This window comes from Pteropus medius, unplaced genomic scaffold (genome assembly GCF_902729225.1).
Source record: "Pteropus medius unplaced genomic scaffold, Ma_sr-lr_union100, whole genome shotgun sequence".
NCBI lineage: Eukaryota > Metazoa > Chordata > Mammalia > Chiroptera > Pteropodidae > Pteropus > Pteropus medius.
The window spans coordinates 23,932,114-23,952,136 of NW_024352787.1; the positions used below are offsets into that span (position 1 = coordinate 23,932,114).

The 20,023-nt window shown below is 35.9% G+C and overlaps 1 protein-coding gene and 1 non-coding gene across 2 annotated transcripts in view; one reads left to right on the forward strand and one right to left on the reverse strand.

Annotated features, from left to right (window-relative positions):
• Positions 1-20,023, reverse strand: part of AUTS2 (activator of transcription and developmental regulator AUTS2) — a 1,077,358-nt gene that overhangs the window by 624,520 nt on the left and 432,815 nt on the right.
• On the forward strand, positions 4,597-4,703 carry LOC120592069 (U6 spliceosomal RNA). The gene has a single exon (XR_005650038.1). It is a non-coding gene; the product is annotated as a U6 spliceosomal RNA (small nuclear RNA).

Consider the following 20,023-nt stretch of genomic DNA (forward strand, 5'->3'; position numbering starts at 1 on the left):
TTTAAGAACAGAACATCCTCTTTGCAGATCTCCCTGAGGGCCTGGTATTTGCAACATCAAACAGAACACACAAACCATTGCACCCACTTTCAAAAGCCTATTATACTGTCAACTGGCTTCCTAACTGCAACCAAGGGAGAAGGCTTACAGACGTCTAAGCTTTTTTTTTTTTTGGCTGCTGGAAACTATCCACAATTTCTCCAAGCTACCACTGCACTTTGTTTCACTAAATAACTCCTAATAAAATGGGCAATATTCCAAGGAGGAAAAAGGCAACTTGAACTCACTATAAATCTCACCCTTCCCGCTTTTCATTTCTTTCTCAAACTTTCAGTGGTTGGCAGGCTTTGAGGATCGGGGACTGTCGTGCTTCGCTACCAATATGACTCTTTTCTATACTACGTAATGAATCATAATAAAATGCAGACCCACAAAAAACCAAGCCCAGAGCAGGGCAAGAGTTGGGGGCAGCACCTTACTGTGCCGTATGACTTACATTTTACTATTCATGTTGGGACGGCTAGGAAAGGCTGGAGTAAAAAGGGAGAGGAAAACAGGCATAGACAAGTTTTTAACTTTCAAATCAAACAAGTATGTTCTGCATGTTTCCTTTGCCTCTTTAGAATCAATCCAAAGTAATACAAGCCCAAGGGGAATGTGTGGCTGCCAGTCTGCACCAGCAGGGATTCACCTCCTTAACTGTTAACAGAGTTCATGAATGTACGTTCCAAAAGGACACACTAGTAATGGGCCCCAAGTAGCTCAAGGCTTGCAGAGCATTCGGAAATATACAAAACAAGCACCCATGGCATACATGCAAATATGTATATAAATACAAAAATGCCCCTAGGTGGAACATTAAACTATTTATTTCCTCTAACAGTCAACATGTTCCTTTTTCCTTCCAGTAAGTTTTTTACATTTGGTTACTACCAGGAAAATAAAAATGTCCTCAAAGAGCCGCACGTCAGAGAAATGGAAATGAATGGAGGACAACAGGGGAGAGCACAGAGGGGCAGGCAATGCCTGCTGTACCAAGAGCCACACACACATCTGCGTGTCCAAAGTGAGTCAAATCACAAAACTCTGTGATTTCCTCCATCTGGCCCCGAATCACTTCTTCCAGGAAAGCTGACCCGTCTTGACCTAGCTATGAAGGCTTCAATACACAAAGTAGTATATCTTCCAGTCACTAAATCAAATCTGGGTAAAGTCCTCAAAGCCTGTTGAATTTAGATACTTGACAGAAGTTCTATGTTCACACAATGACATACTCTATAAACAGCTTACATGTTCTCTGCTCTGCCACCTGTGTGTTAGCAAGGGTCACATTTTTTGATATAGAATCTGCTGGCCTTAAGACGAGGCAGCCTTGAAGCTGAAAAGGGGTCACTGTGTGCAATGCATTAGACACAGCTCACCTGGACATGCCCTTCATGTCTCCTCATAATCTCCTTTCTCTTCATTCTGAGTTAATCTTTCAACTTACAAACTGATAACAAATGCACCCACTGTGGATAATTTTTTCCCTTTAGAGAAGGTTTTTCTCTCATGCAAAGCCTACCCATAAAAGTAAAGAAAGTAAGACAAATGAATCATTCATCTTGTTAAAAAAAAAAAAATCCAACTGAAAATGTTGCCTAGATCCACAGGTGTTACTGAGCCAAGCAGAGATTACCACCCACAATTTTTGACTTTTGATTTTTATTTAACAACTCATTTGTATAACCTCGCTGAATAGAGGCCACAGACCTGAAGAGATGCAGCTGAAGTTCTATCAAGTTGGAAGGTTATGTCAGCTGCCAAGCCTGGAAATGGAGCCCTGCACAGCAAGAAAATGGTGAGAGATTGGTTACAGCCATAAGTAATTGATCTGTCTGAAAATACGGGCTACGAATCATGGGATTAATGCTAGTGCTCCAGCTGGGCTGCATTGCTCATTTCCCTCTAGCTCCCTGACAACAAAGACATGCCTCTTTCTCCAGGGACAAGAAATTTTTATTAAAATCTTTATACAACTTAGCAGCAGAGACTCTGCAAAAGCATCCTAGAGATTTGGGGAAGAGGGGAGGTGCAGCCATCATAAGGAAACCATCCCACCATTCTCGTTTGATCTTGTTTTCATTTCAAAGCAGTCACCAGCCTGCTTCCCATGGCCAAATGTACTTGCCCCTCAGCTCAGCAAACATGGAGAGGGAGCCCTGCTACTGGTGCGCTTAGCTGGAGAGAAATGGATGAGCAAAGCGGCAGAGAGCTTGCAGGGAAAAATAAAGTGGGAAGGCATCCAAAACTGCAGCTGTGCTGGCCCATTAAAAAGCTGAAACTCATTTCTGCTGTTCGACCTCATGCTTATCACCACATAACTATTCATCAAAGAAATTTCAGTGCAATTAATTAAATTATTCCCATGTCTGTGCCACAGAGTCGTTATTCCAATATCAGCTTTCACTCACACTCTCTTAAGCTCATGTCTGCATGCCAAGTCACTACTCTGGGGTTGTCCAGTCTCAATAAAGCTGTGCTCCTCACCACTCACACAGGCTATCATTTCTCTTTTTTATTGCCATTTATTTTCCACTAGGATTTTGCTGCCAGTATATTGGCAGGACTTCCAGTATATGGATGTAATGAAATCTACCACAGACACTTAACACGGGGTCAGGATGGAGCTCAGCTCATGTGAAGCTGTAATATAATAAACAAATGCTTTCAGAAGGAGGATTTTATCAGCTCAAAAATAGAACTTGGTATCCTCTGGTACCAAGTGCAGAAAAAGTTGGAGTCTTTTGAAAATTCTTGTGATAATTAAGTTTATGGCTAAAATATGCCTAACATAGGAAATCTGAGCTATAGTACAGATTTCTTCTCAGCTCTCAGAGCTGGTTTACTAAAAAGGAAGAGCATGAAAATGTATTGCTGAAACTATGTTTTTTACACCACCATCTTCTTAGTCACAGACCTATAAGGGGCACACTCATATGATTCGGGGGATTTGACTATTGCCTGTGGAACTTTTCTCTGCTAAAGCTATAGCAAAATGTAAATGAGATTAAGAGAAAATCTCCTTCTACTTGATAACCAGCAGATGAATGTTCAAAGCTCTTGCCTTTTCCTTGTCTATCACCTTAGAAATTAGAGGACTGAGACAAGGTACACATCAACACTAAATGTATTCTTAAAACATGGCAGTGTTCATACAAATTCAACATTGGAAAGAAGCAGAGAGCAAATTTTGGAAATTTAGCTCTGATGCTGACTCTGAAGTGAAAAGTAGGTGCTCAGATGATCATCACAGGACACAGAGCGGCCATCATTTCAGGCCTGATAACCATTTATTAATTCCTCACCTAACTTCCAAGGTAGTATGACTGCCAAAAAAGACATGTGATTATAAAGGCTATTGCCAGGACTTCCATATTATAGAGGTTCTAGTACCCGAGCTTCCTTAAAAACCTCAGCAATCCCAGAGTTTAAGAGTGAAAACAGAGAGTGTCAAGACTGGATTCTGTCATTCAAAACATCAGATGCTTGGTAGTAACTTCTATATGAACTATTCTAAAATTTCTTCTTTATTAATACCTGGAGTGTATTTTTAAATTAGATCATTATGTAATGAAATGATATACTGAGGATAATTAAAATAGGCTGATTTTTTTCTAAATTTGACAAAAACCAAGAGGCTCAAAGAACTCTAAGCACAAGAAACATAAAGAAAACTATACCAGTGAGACCATAATTAAATTGCTTATAATTAGTAATAGAGAAATTCTTAAAAGCATCTAGAGAAAAAAGACACATATACAGAGGAAAAAGATAATGTAGCAGCTGATTTTCACAAAGAAAACAATGCAATTGAGAAGACAGAGGAATATTTTAGAGTACTGAGAGAAAAAAACTATCATTCCATAATTCTATACACAACTAAAATATCTTTCAAAAGCAAAAGTAAAATGAAGACTTTTGCAGAACTACAAAAGCTGAAAGAATCAGCAGACCTACACTATAGGAAATGTTAAAGGATGTCCCTCAGGTAGAAGGCTAAGTGATAATAGAAATACAGGTCTATACAAAAGAATGAAGAGCACCAGAAATGGTAATAACAAAGCTAGTATACAAAAATTTTGTTTCATTATTTAAAAGATAATTAACTAATTAAAATCAATAACACTGAAGTATGAAATTTATAACATACATTGAAGTAAATAATGTATGACAATACAGTGGAAGGAGAATAGAGAAATGGGAATATTTTATTGTAACATACTTATGCTATATATGAATTGGTGTAATATCACTTGAAGGTAAAATATAATACATTAAAGATATCTTATAATACCTAAAGCAACAACTGAAATAATAGTTACAGCCATAAAGCTAAGAAAGGAGATAAAATGGAATAAAAAAAAATATTCAACTGATTTTAAAAAGGCAGAAAAAATGGGGGAAGGGAACAAAGAACAAAAGGAAACATAGAAAAAATATAGAGGATGAAATATTTAAAACTAACCACATAAACAACTATAAAGAATATAAACAGTTTAAATATTCACAAGTAAAAAGGCAAAAATTACCAGACAATTATAAACATGAAAGACTGTGCTTACTTCGGCAGCACATATACTAAAATTGGAATGAAACAGAGAAAAGTAGCATGACCCCTACATAAAGATGACACGCAAATTCATGAAGCATTCCATATTAAAAAAAAAAGAAAGAAAGAAAGAAAGAAAAAAGACCTATAATCTCTGAGAAACACACTTTAAATGTAAAAACACAAATAGGTTCAAAGCAAAGAGATGGAAAAGACACACCATGCTAACACTAATTTTAAACTGGAGTAGGTATATTAATATTAGACAAAGTACATTTTAGAGAAAAGAATATTTTATAATAAGAGTCAATTCATCAAGAGAACATAATCTTAAATGTATATTTATCTAATAACAAAGCTTCAAAACAAATGAAGCAAAAACTGATAGAACTGAAAGGAGAAATAGACAAACATACAAATATAGTCAAAGATTTCAATAACCCTTTCTTAATAGTTGATAGAATAAACAGATCACCAGAAATGCTACAGAAGATTTGAAGAACACTATCAACAAGAATTGACACTTATAAAATACTCCAACAATAGCAGAGTACACACATGGAATATTTACCCAGACAGACCATATTCTGGGCTATAAGTCTTGATAAATGTAAAAGTATTCAAGTGATACAAAGTACGTCCTCTGACAATAGTATTAAATGAGGAATTTGGAAGTATTTTGATTTAAATGAATATGAAAACAGAGCATATCAAAATCTACGGAATAAACCTAAAGCAGTACTTAAGAGGGAAATTTGTAGTGCTATCTTTATTTGAAAAGAAAGATTTCAGATCAATGTCCTCAGCTTCCACCTTAAGAAACTAGGAAAAGATCGAATAGAAACAAAAGTAGAAGAAAGAAAATAATACCAGAAATCAGTGAAAGAGAAAACTAAAAGACAATAAAGAATATCAATAAAACCAAAAGCTGGTTCTTTGAGAAAAATCAATGAAATTGATAAATTTCTAGCCAGACTAATCAAAAAAAAGGGCGGGGGGAGGAGAAAACATGAATTTCTAACATCAAAAATTACAAAGGTCACGTCAGAGCAGATTCTAGAAATATTAAGCAAATATGTAAAATATAGGAAGGAAATAGTATAAACAATTTTAAGTTAATAAATTTGAGATGGACAAATCCTTTGAGAGATACAAGCTACCAAAGCTTACCCAAGAAAAAATGAAAAACCTGAATAGTTCTTTATTTATTAAAAAAAATTGTAGTTAAAAATCTTTCCACCAAGAAAATTATAGGCCCAGACAACTTCCCTGTTAGAACCTACTGAATATTTAAGGAAGAAATATCAAATACTACACAGATTCTTTCAGAAAACTGGTTTTCTATAATGCCAGAATTATCCCAACAGCAAAACAAAAGTGATTGAAAGAAAATGATGACAGAATAATCATATACAACAAAATACAAAGAACAACAACAAAAAAACCACCGCATCATGATGGAATGGTGCTTATCTCAGGATAAAAGGTTGGTTTAACATTTGAAAATCAATCAGTAAAATTTGTCATATTAACAGGCTAAAAAAAAAAACCATGGTCATTTCAATAGATTCATAACTAGCATTTGACAAAAATCTAGTATTCATTGCTGAAAAACAGTTTCTCAGCAAACAAGAAACAGAAGGAAGCTTTCTTAAGTTCATAAGTGCATCTGTGGCAACCTACGGCTAATATCCTAAATAGTGGTGGAAAACTAAAGACTTTTCACTTAAGCTCGGTAAAATGATAAGGATATCCACTCTTACCACTTCTATTCTACACTACACTGGAGATTTTAGGCAGCACAATAAGATAAGAAAAAGAAATTACAGGTGTCTAGATTAAAAAAGAAGTAAAACTATCTGTAATTCACAGATGACATTGCTGATTATATGCGTAATACAAAAGAATCCACAAAACAGCCACTAGAACCGATAAGTGAGTTTACAAAGGTTACAGGATACATGATAAATATATAAAAATCAGCTGTATATGTATATACTAGCAAGGAACCATTAGAAGTTGAAATTAATAAAATATCATTTATAACAGCATAAAAAATATATAGTGATAAATCTGACAACAGATGTAAAAGATCTGTACACTGAAAACTACAAAGCATATCTGAGAGAAATTAAAGAAAACCTAAAGAAATATACTACATCATGAGTGAAAAGACTCAATATTGCTAAGATGTTAACTTTTCCCAAATTGATCTATACATTCAATACAATCTAAATCAAAATCACATGGGGCTTTTTTGAAGAAACTAACAAAGTGATTCTAAAATTCATATGAAAATGCAAAGGACCAATACAATTTTGAAAAAGAAAAAAGTTGGAAGATTAACACTATCTTATTTCAAGATATTATAAAGCTATTATAAGATATTATAAAGTAATCAAGACATGTGGTATTGGCACGAAGACAGACCAGGCTTAGGAAACTTTTCTTAGAGAAGGGCCAGATAGTAAATATTTTAGGCTTTGCAGACCACATATGGTCTCCATCACATTTTCTCCTTTTCTTCTTTCTTTCTTTCGTTCTCTCCTTCTTGTTTTTTCAAACTGTAAACCTATGCTTAACTCGGAGGTTACACAAAAACGGGCTATAAGTTGTATTTGGCCCATGGTGGTAGCAACCCTAAGATGGACAAATTGATCAATGGAACACACTGAGGCTCCAAGATTAAACAAATACAGACAACTAATTTTTGACAAAGATGCAAAGGCAATTCAAAGGGAAAAGGACAGTCTTTTCAACAAAGGGTGCTAGAACAATTTGATAATATGTGCAAAAAAGAAAATGAATTCAATACTTTTCATGATATACAACAATTAATTCAAAATGGTGAGAGATCCTAATGTTAAATCTAAAAACATAACTCTTCCAGAAGAAAACATAGGAAAAACCTTGCAGCTTTGGATTACAAATGATTTCTTGGATAGGACACCCAAAGAATAATCCAAAAAAATCTGATAAATTAGAGTTTATCAAAATTTAAAACTCTGCTTTTATAAGACACTCTTGAGAGTAAAAAGACAAACCACAAGCTGGAAGAAAATATCTGCCAATCATATGTCTGATAAAGGTCTTCGAACCAGAATAAAGAACTCTCAAAACAAATAATTCTAAAAAACAACAATCTATTTTTTTTTAATGGGAAAGAGATTTGAACAGATAGTTCACCAAAAATGATATACTGATGATAAATAAGCACATGAAAAGATGTTTAACATAATTTGTTATTGGGTAAATGCAATTCAAAACCACAATGAAATATCACTACCCAATTATTAAATGACTAAAATGAAAGAGACTAACCATCAAGCATTAAAAAGGATATAGAAGCAATGGAACTCTCATGTAATATGTGTAGGCATGTATAATGGTATAACCACTTTGGCATTTTCTTAAAACATTTAAGATATACCTACCATTCTACTCTTAGATATTTAACCAAGAGAAAAGAATGCATATTGTAGTTGTACACAAATATTCATAACAACAACAACAAAAAAACTAAAAACAACCCAAATGGTCATCAACAGGTAACTGTGTAAATAAATTGTGGTATAATCATAGAATGAAATAATACAAGCAGTAACAAAAAATGAACTGTTAATATACATCATGATGCGGATAAATCTTAAAATAATCATGCGAGTGAAAAAAGCTAGTCAGAGAGAAAGAGAGAGAGGAGGAGGGGGAGGGAGGGAGGACGAGGAAGAGGGAGAAAGAATATATACTGTATGATTCCATTTTTATAAAATTTTGGAAAGTACATACTACTCTATACTAACAGAAAAGCAATTTGGTGATTACCTAAGAACAGGCAAGGGGTAGGGAGATGGTAGAGGGATTACAAGGGGATGATAGGAAACTTTTGGGAGTGGTGGATATGTTTATTACCTTGACAGTGGTAAAGCCTTATGGGTGTATGCCTATGTCAAAACTTAGTAAATTCTATAGTTTAAATGTGAGCATTCATTATGTCAATTATATCTCAATAAAACTATTAAAAAGTAAAGCAAAATACCATAGTCCACAATTATACAATATCGTTGTATATTAAAAAATTAATTTGAATATAGACATATGTGTATAGGCAGTGATAACCTGAAAGCCTTGACCATATGAAATCCCCCAGAAAGTATCAAGAAAATAAATTATCAAGCAAAGAGAGGGTACCAGGGGCAGAACCATGGGGTGAAGTGGGAATGAGCATTGAAAGAAGAACTGATAAGGAATGATTTCATAAACCAGTGCTTAGTGATTTCACAAAATTTGAGAAAGGAAGGTCAATGGAGCTGGAAGCCTGAAAGCTCTACCATATAAAGGAGTATATCTGCCATGATTACTAATGCATCCCTAGCATCAAGTTACATAATAGGCACTGAATACACTGACTAGTGACTGGATGAATGAGAAATAAAATCACGAGATTTTATGACTTAATAATTTATTAATAACCTTATACAGAAAATGTTTTAGTAGAGAAGACCAAAGTCAGTCTGCAGTTGGTTAAGGACTGAATAGGAGGCAAGGAGGTCTTCTGTTAACAGGAAGTTCAAGAAACAAAGGACTAAAAAGCCAGCTTTCTCATTCAAAGTTCCCAAGGAGAATTAAAGTTTTTAGACCCTCTATATACTGTTCTTGAACTTCACGGTTTAGACTGTTTGGAACAATTTTAGTCCCCTGGGAATTCCAACATTAAAACCAGAAGTAAAGTACTAAAAGTCCAGTTGTCTCCATAAATATTTTAAAAACATAAGCAACAAGTAAAACTTCCCCTTTCCTCTACAGAGACATGTGATCTTAGCCTGATTCCTGCTTTGAATTAGAAATACTCCCCCTTCCCGACACAGGCTGATTTTTTAAAGTTTTTAAGAGGAATTTCCTTGTAGGAGAGATTACAATAAATCATTCATATCCATAAAATTTAATTTGGAAGTTCCAGGTTTTAGCGAGTCAACACTGTAGGCACGTAGTCAACACAAGATTGAAAAGCCATTTTACTTCCTCGGTTACATGCTTAGGATTAATAAAATTATTTTTGGAATAGATATAGAGTGGAAAGAAGGAACCATAATATTTATTATGGTTCTCCACTTCACACACATATTCAAAGCAAATGAATAATACAACACCAGATAGAACAATATTTTAAAACACACACACACACACACCCACACACACACACACACACACACTTCAAAGGAAAATACACCAAACATTTTCTTTTCTAAAAATTAACATTAACTGGCATGAACTGGATTTTTGTTTCTTCACATTTATCGTTCCATTAATGAAATCCTGATTTATATTTACTAAAGGGACTTTCAAAGTTATTAGAGCACCTTGCAATTCTACCTACAAACTTCAGCAAGCCATTTTGTTGCTTAAGTGGATTAACAAAAACATTTTTCAACATTGAGTCTAATAGATGAATGGAAATAACTCTTGTCTATAACCAAAATTCTCTCACAAAAATATTTTTTTACCTCAACTGTCTTAGCTGGTTAAGCAGAAAGAGATAGTCCATTTTACTTTGAAGTTCTAATCCTATTTTAAAAAACAAAACAAAACAAAAAACGTTTTTTATAAGATTTTTCATTTATAATAATGTTTCCAGAATACTAAGTGTCTTTCATCAATGCATGACCTCTCAGAACAAGGCAAAATAAAAGCTAACCTCCACCCTACCTCGCTCCCTACTCCTCATGAATTAGGCTCTGAGAGAAAACCACAAACAGATAAATCCTCAAGTATTTACTTGACATAAATGCTTTAGATAACTAAACTGCCTGCTTTGTGTCCGAAGCTCCTTGTCACTCAATTATCTTTCAATTCCTTGGATTCCAAAGCCTTGCCTATATTCTAATGATATTTAACACTTCTCTTAAAATAACACCCTCTGTTATTTTGAATATGGCAGACATGCTTAAAGGCCCAATAAACACTGTCCTTCAAGGGTTCTACATACAGCAGCTGGCATTCGAAAACCTCAACTTCATATCCCATAATCAGGATGGTTTCCTACATTGCATTTGACCTTCCTGCTATGTTGAAAGCAAAAATCTCACCATTTACAAAAGATCATCACTGACCTTAATTCTCATTTGGATTTTAAGAGTCCAATACTCTATCAACTGAGCTAGCCAGGTGCTCCCCATTTAGATTTTAAATGGTAATGCTTAACAACCAGCAATCTGGGAAAAGGTATATACATGAATACATATACATACATTTACTACAAATTTTAGTGATAACAAAAGATGTGTAGCAAATAATTTATAAATAATGATAAAGTATACAATATTCTCTATTGTGAATTCCAACCAAACGGCCAATTGATTTTCAAAGATGCTTCTGTTGAACTATGCGGAACTCTTATCTATAGCCAAACAATGGTTGCATTTGAAGAATGAGTATTTTTTTTTAATTTTATTTAGTAAGTTAGTTAAATCTTTATTTTGAAATAATTGTAAACTTAAGAAAAAGTTGCAAGATGAGCATAAAGAACTCTCATTTATCTTTCACCAAAATTCTCTATTTTGATGGGAAACTTGACTGATATTTTCAACCCAGTAAAATTATAATGGAACAACTAAGACATATGTCAGAACTTCATTTGTCAAGGACATGAATAACTTCTTGAATTGGATAATATTTTTAATATAGGAATAAAATTTACTCATTTTATTGTGCTATCCATGATGTAATGGATACAGGTATAACACACTTAAATTTAATCTGTATTAATAACATTTTCTTTTTTGTTTGTTTGTTTAATTCTTGACAATAAAATAAGAGATCAAGACTGGATCTGTACTATTTACCGACTTCCTTGTAAATCAATCATGGCTACATTCAAGCTACGGGAGTGATGTCACTAAATGCATCATTGGTAAGAGATGCTCAATAGCACACAATAACCTCAAGGTCATAGGTTATAGTAAAATGTAGCAAAATAATTAGGAAGTTATGACTTCTAAATAGTTATTGTAATTAAGTAAATTATATTAAAAATAAAAATAAGTTTATGCAACTTAATTTTTTTAAGGCTGTTTAAAAAGCTGACAACTGGCTTATAAAATTCCTGAAAATTTAAATACTAGTTCTTGTGAATTGCTAACAAGCCAGTTCCAGCAAATCAAAATAAGATTGTTTTGTTTACAAAAGTGAGCCTCTTGCCTCCCTATCACTGGGTAAATGGTATTTAGGTTGTTCCCATTGGTGAATAAGGGATGCATAAGGCTGTGAAGTGTGTATGTTCATTCACAATCAGGCTATCCTTCTTGATAGTTATGAATTTATAGAAATACTGGCAAACAGAACATTTTTCTAGGCAAAGCTAACCCTGGAACCAGGTTTTCTACCAAGTGAGTCAAACCAGTTGCAGGGGAAAAAGCAAAGAAATAGTCCTGATGTTAACATCTATTATATTTTCTAATACAGATATGTCTCAAGGCTCTCTTAGCTCCTACCCACAAAAGGCCATGAAAACATGGGAAAAAACCAGAGGTTACACAGAAGGGCACATAAGTTGTACAGCAATAATAAAGTCAAAACCCTTCAACACCAAAGACTTCTCCGTATAAAATAGGATGCTTCTCTCTTTCTCTACTCCCTTTCTCACATCCTTGTTTCTTCCCCTCTCCCTTCTTCCTCCCTTTCTTCCTCCCCAGCTCTTCCTTCCCTCACTCTCTCCTTTCCTTCCAGGAGGAAGTGGGATAAGTTCATAGTGGGAGAGATTCAACCACTGTATCTTTGCCCTTCTCCACCGCATTCAAAGATATTATCTACACAGCTAGAAAATGGCACTGAAAATGAAAATATGTGGTAGGTAGAGCATGGTAGGCACAAAAGAAGAAAATTCTGCTCTGAGAAACAAATAAACTTTATTTCATTAGGCTGACACAGGAGTAAAGACTAACCAGAGTTCTACTAAAGCAAACAACTGAACATTCACTGACAACCTACCACATTCCTGACTCAGAGTAGAGAGCATGTGGAATGCAGTGATAAATGGGCCATGATCCTGGACCACTTGCCTAAGTATAAAACATCGAAAAATGAGACCCTGGCAGATCCACTGTCAATCTCAGCATTAAATCTTCCAGAATTATAATGACAGCAGATGACTATTTTAGGAATACAGTATTTCAAAGACTGGAAAATATGTTCCAGACATCCAAGGGTCTAGAGTATAACTGAGCAAAGAGGCCTGCACAGGAAGCAGTAAAGTAGAAAGGGTGGCCTGATTGCTTCCATTCCTGGTAAAGTATTGGCATTTGTGTGTGTGTGTCACAGAGAGAAATGAAGGCACAGAGCTGTTCAGTCTAAATGCCAACGTATTACCAATCCACACCTAATTTCTGATAATTTCCCAAGGGCTTTCGTTATGAAACCAGGATCAGTAAAAGAGACATGTGGATATGTCTCAGTTATTTATCTCAACAAGCACCTAATTTGCTCCTACTATGTACACAGCATGTGTTAGGCTTTGTGAGATGACAAAGATGAATGTGACAGGGTGTCTGAACGATCATATGAAGATGTCAGGTAAAGATACTACATATGGAATATATACACTTATCATTTGAACCATATAAACAAGGCAGAGGACTCAAAACATCAGGGTATGAGCTCTGACAACTGCTAGGACATAGGCCCTGGGTCTGTTTTATCCATTCTCAGAATGGAAGTGCCCATAAAAAGCATTTCATCCAATCATAAGTCAAAGTTCATATTCTCTCACAATATCCCTACAAGGTCAGCAACAGTTGTCAACAATATTCTCAGTGACCTAAACTCTCCAAATAAAGCCCATCCCTCTTTGAACAGCTCAAATTGTTAGAAAGTTCTACCTTCTACATTGCATCTAATTGAACCTTCTACCCACAGTTCTTACTTGTGTCCGCTGGGACCCCCCAAAATAAGTCCAATCCCTCTTCTATATGACAGCCCTTAAATAACTGAAGACAATTATCATATATTCCTCCAGGCTAAATATCTCCAGTTCTTTCAATCATTTCTAAGAGGACATGATTTTGAGTCCCTTCAACCATCTGGATAACCCCTTCTCTGCATGCACTCTAATTTCAATACTCTCCTAGCTTTGTTCAAACAGGCTGCTATTTGACTATGTTTTCACAATCCGAATTTGTACTATGAAGATCCATTTTTAGTTCTAGATATAGGATTTCAGAGCTATTTCTTTTCAACCTTTCAATCTACTAGATTTGAACTACTGTTCCTACCTAAGACCTTTGGAAGTTGCTCCTGTCACCTAGTACAAGTGATCTTTCTCTCCATTAGGTTATCTATGTATTTGATCCACAAGCCAACCCTGACCTCAGTCATATCACAAACAAAAATGTTGACAAAACTGAATCAAATGCACAGCCTTGTGGCATGCAACCACAAACCATTCACGTAATCATTCAACATGTTATAAATGTTGCCTAACTACACTATGAAGACTGTAAAATTACTGCGGACATCCAGGTACACATTACCAAAGACATTCTTCTAAAGCAGTGGTCAGCAAACCATGGCCCACAGTCAAATCATGCACCGCCTGTTTTGTTGTCTTGGAACACAGCCCGTCCATCCATTTACATATTGTGGCTGCTTTTGTGTTGTAATGGCAGATGGGTAGTTGTAGCTGAGGCTGTATGACCTTGAAAGCCTAAAATATTTACCATCTGACTCTTTATAGAAAAAGTTTACCAATTCCTGTTCTGAAGGAAACAATCTCATATAGCATGACATTTAATGTGAACTCACAATGGTTCCCGGTGACGACTATTTCTTTGACTAAGCCCCCAGAAAACACGCATTAGTAACACCTTGCAAAATCTTTTCTGGGTAGATTTATTGATCTATGATTTCTAAAATTCATTTTCTTCTCCCTTACAAAAATCAGAAGTATTCAGGACTTATTTGTGCATTGTAGAGTCTGAATAGGTATTATCTTTTGGCAATAAATTCTATGGCAAATATTGGCACATTTATATCTGTAGTTTATATTCCATACGACATGTATGGTTTGCATATTCATAGTATATACCCAGTATGGAGGGCCTTTAGCTACAAGGCATGTTGGGGCATCAACAGCAGGTCAGAAGAAAAATTGGAAAAAGCTGAAAGGAAATATAATCAGGGCTAGAGAAGCCAACTCTGCAGTGGGACATCCCTCCCAAGGAGGCTACCATGCAAGGTCTAAATCTCTAATGAGGTGAATTCAAGGGGACATTGATTCAGTCTCTTAAGGATCCAAAATTATTGTAGGGGGCATAAGTACTGCCAGCAGCAGTCTCTGAGCTATAAATACAAGTATAAACACGCTTGTTGCCAATGGTATAGCAATCTTTTGATGACCAGGAGGAGAGTAATCGTTCTGGACAATCCCAGTTCCTAAGCAGAAGCTGAAGATAAAATATTGGTCTATTATTCCCTTGGGAGAGATACTGGCAAGAGGTGTCAGCATCCCAAGGCAATAAAGGAAGAAATCTCAGTTTCCCAATGACCAAATACAAATAGGAATGATTTGGAGGAAAACTGAAAGATATATTTATAATACACAAGATGAGTACTGAATTCATCCAGATTAGCTGAGCTCAAAATAGATTAATTCCAGATACCACCAAATAAGTGAATTTCTAATATCTGCCGGGATTAGCTCTAATTTGAGGATTGGTTAAGCCAGAATTTCAAGGATAGTGTGTATGCCAAGATAGTCATCCCCTCCAATTTTAGGCTGGCCATGGCCTCTGGGCCAACTGTCTTCAGCACAAAGTAGTCTTATCTATTGATATAAGTGTGCTGTACAAAGAGTATCATTTTCTACATTGCCATGATAAGACAAAAGCTGAGAAGCACTGGATTAAGCTAAGCCAGCAGATGACAGGACTTGAGCCTCAGAAGCTAGGAGGCTGGAAGGTAGGGAATGAGGCAGTGGAGAAAGGATTTTAGAACAAATGGGATTATTGGAGTGAGCCAGAAATAAACCACAAGGACACTAATCTTGGACAGCGTTTTCAAAGAGGAGGACAGAGAGGTTCTCCAAATGAAAGGAATGGTCCAAAATAAATAGAGGTAGGATGAGACTGGGCAATAATTTACATATGTCCAGTGTCAGCTAAGGACTCCATGGCACTAATGAAGACTATAACAAACACCAAAGCAGTTACATAGGATTAGTCTCACCCAGAGAAGAAGATAACTCCCAAAGGGAAAGGCGCTGTATATATAATAAAAGGAAAACACAAAACTTCCAAATATCAGAAAGTTTCCAACCAGGTGGGCAGAAATGCCGGAACAGTTTTTATAACCATTGCCAGTGACTTCTTTCTAGAAAAGGAAGAAACTGCAAAAGTAAGCTAAACCATAATCATTCCACATTTTGTAAGGACCCATAATATATTCAGTTGACAAACAATTCTGCCAAGTAGCTCTTCTACATGTTGATCATGTCAACAAAATTAATTTGACATTTACAGCTATTTTGAGAATAAAATGCAATTGCTTAAATTATTCTGTGGAAGCAACATGAGACGGAATTATTCAGTTGACAAAATCTAATTAGGTGTAAATTATTTCAGGTCATATGAATTATAAAACCTTTCACAGATAAGTATTTTAATTCAAAGTGGCTCAAAGTGCTATAGAATATTAATAGGCCCATAGTCTCTTGTAATACTTTCACATTTCTGTCTCCAATAATGCCATCTATTCCCCAAATATTGGCCTACATGCGAGTTCTTAATCTGCCTTCTTGAGTCTGTAGTTATATAAGAGAGAGGAAAGGAAATAAGGAAGTTTCCATCCAAGAAACTTTACACAAGTTAATTTCCTTTTTTAATATTAAGATATAATTCACATGTTAATTTATTTTTGACAAGTAGTACTTTCCTCCAGTTGACAGATGAGGGAACTGAAGCTCACAGAGATTAAGTAACCCTCCCCCTAATATGTAACTCATCTGTGGCAAAATGCTGAAATATAAATGCAGCATTGAAATCTTCAATATTCAAGGCTTGCCTGTCCTTCTTGAGAACCTAGAAAACAAGAGCCATGTAGTCAATTCTAGACATCAAATGTAGGTATTTAGAGGAGAAGAACCTAAACAAAGAGCAGAGACATCTTTGCCGCCAAAGATTATTCACAGAACTAAAAAAAGGAAGAGTACTGGCCCATCCAAAGCACTGCAAAGAAAGAGATGACCTGGAAGAAATTATGCACAGAAATGTGAGAAGAAAAAAAGAATGAAAAAATACTAGAGGTTTATGTAGAGTAGGTATATGATCTTTGCTTACATCTGATTTACTAGAGGACTGAAAATTTTGATGAGAAAATTGGATTAAAACTATAACACTGAAATCACTTGTGATTAGGGCAACAGTTATATATCAACTTACTCTTCTTTGAAATGGGAATAATGATGTTTGTCTTTTCCTGCCTCACAGGAGATAACAAATAAGATCTTTTTGGAGAAAGGTCCACAAAAAAATCCAAACTTTGCTTCATAAAGCAAATGGCATCCATACGGAAAGACAATTACAGAGTAGTGTTGATTAGAGGTCAACGTGTGATAGAAATGAGAATGTCATTAATGGTGATGGTTTGAATCCCTGGATAAACCAGGCTATGTCTATGAAAGATAGAATCCTTTTTACTTTTCTTTAAAACCATTCTTGTGAATTACTGCCACTGCCTCACTATGTCAGAACGTTACTTGCACCTGGACCTCTGAACTATGTTACATTCAAGGCTTGAACCAAGCCTGGCTACCAGAAAATGGAGAAGGGGAAAATTACCCCTATCATGAAGTGGCAGTTCTTCAGACAGCAGTTGTGAATGGCCTAAATATCAAATTCATGTATATACCAAGGCACATCCCACTACCTGAAACAATATGGCTAGACAGACACAAGCTGCCCTGAAAGGAGGAAATAACACAGGCCTCAGACTAGGCCTGCCAAACATTATCTAGTTCACACTCTCATTTTTAGTCTAGAAAAACAATACTGCCATGATCATCTATAATAAGAAAAGAGGGGCTGGTAGGGATCAGGGAGAAAAGGTAAAATAGAAAGAAATAGAAGAAAAGTAAAATTTTAAAGGAGGAGAAGAAAATAAGTGGGAAAACTCATCTGTAACCATAAAATCACATCCTCACTTTTGTCAGTGCTTTCTCCCAATTCTCTAAGAGTTAAAGGCTGCCAAGTAATAGGGCCTGCAGAGTTTTCCCTTGGGTCGCAGCCAAGGCCAGTAACCCTGCTATTAGAGACCTGCCAAGCTTTGTCAATGCAATCTGCTGAATGCCTTGAGTGACAAGCGATCAATATTCTCCACTCTCATGGGTCATCACAGGTGACATAGGCCTAAGTAATAAAACAGCCCTGGCTGCCTCCTCTAACTTAAATGCTTCCCCAGCCACAATATTTCTTTTTTGTCTAAACGCCTCTAGCTAAATTTCTCTTAGATCGAACCATCTGATGGGGATAGAGATTCTGAGGAATTGCAATGTGTCTGAATTGATGCTAGCCAGTGAAAGCTCAGTAGACTGGAGAAATAGGTTCAAATAAATCGAAAATGACTAGCTACAGAGTTGTAATCTGCCAGCATCAGACCCTGTAGCAACAAGCCAATATGAAAAAAAGCAGGCTGACAGCCAGACACCACCAAGTCACCTGCTGAAATGAGAACCCATTTTTTCTCCACTGCTGTGTTGACAATAGGCACTTTCTCTGTGACATCTCTGGTGGCAGGAGGGGAGGGGGAAGTGGCAGGAGTTCCTCATATTGTAGAAAGCCTTCATTGTTGTATGCCATCAATAACTACCACTGTTCTCCAGAAATGAGGAAGAGCCCTCAAAGGTGGGTTTGAAGGGAAGGCATGAGGGTTTGCTGTCTTCCGGGACCACAGACCACGTATCAGCATCTCCTTCCACCCCACTGGTTAGACTGCACAAAAAGCTCCCTCCTGCCCTCTGACCCTACAGAGAAGCAGCCACAGACAAACAGGAAAGGCATGAAGTGATGCACACGTTTATACGAAGACTCTAGAGAGCTTCTAGTCAGGATTCACAAATGGAATTAGATTCCTCAGGCAGTAGTTTCTGAGCAGATGATAGAAAGCTCAAGTCGATTGACCATTTAACCAAATCAGTGACTTTATTATAGACTGTTATATCCAGAAGGGAAAAATAAAGGTCTTAAGAGTCCTTTCAATGGCCTCAGAGAAGTATATTTTAAGCAATTCACATTTTTTTACATTTAAACTTCATATTTTCAAGTATTAAGGCTTTTATTATACCAAGTGAAATTCTGTTCCATTTAAATACCTTCTGTTTAAACTTAAATAAACACATATATTCTTGGCACTCATCCAATATCCTAGGAGTGCCACCAGGCTGACTGTGTAGGTATCCCACACATCCTCGTGCTTATCCTTTCTCCTTAAAGCACCCATGGCTCCAGGAGGGCACAGAACATCAGAGCAAACAAGACCTAACTAAAATTGCTGCTGAAAACCAAAGCTTCCAGGACCAGGTTCCCCTTTAAAAATAAGAGTATGAGTATTTACCCTGCTTGGAGCAAAAAAATAGAAAATGGAGAGGTTTATGACTTATAGTCTTGGTCAGACTGATCTGCTCTCATTTAATTTCTAATTATGTTTAAATTATTCTTTATCTGCATTTTTTACTTCCTATAAAAATTACAAAAATTATCTGCATGTCAAAAGACATACCAAACACTTTCTTATTAGAACAGGATGGTACCCAATGATACTTGAAAAGCTGGTACTGAGCCAGCATATTTAATTTTTTATACTCTGACATTCATGCATTATAATTTAGAGGGAAAAAACAGTAAAAATAAGGCACTAATAAAGATTCTCAGATTTTTTAAAAAATGGCCTTTTACAGAGGTTGACAGAGGGACTTTCTTTCAAAGGAAAAAAATTACTTGCAATTTCTATTCAACATTATTTGCCCCAACCCCCACCCCACCCCACCCTCCGCTGATAAAAAAAAAATAGAATTATTACATGGTAAGTAGCTAATCTGTAATAGGCAATGTCACATGATAGATCTCACAAAATAACCTAGAATGAAGAAGCCTAATGTAGGACAGAATTATTGGGATAGACATTTATTGGTAACATTAAAACCTAGACTATTGGAATTAATTACAAAGGAAGAATCTGACCTAATTGATCCTACATTATACAGCTAGAAATTAATGGTGAAGTTGAAGTCCTAAAAGATCAAGCAATCAATAAATGACTGTATGAATGCATCTGCGAGGGTGTTTAAAACCTTGCCTGGCACATCCTGGGACTCAGTGACCCTCATAAACAGTGATTCTAACTAAGGGTTCTCTGGCTCACACATACCACGTAGGACAGAGGCCTAGCTAA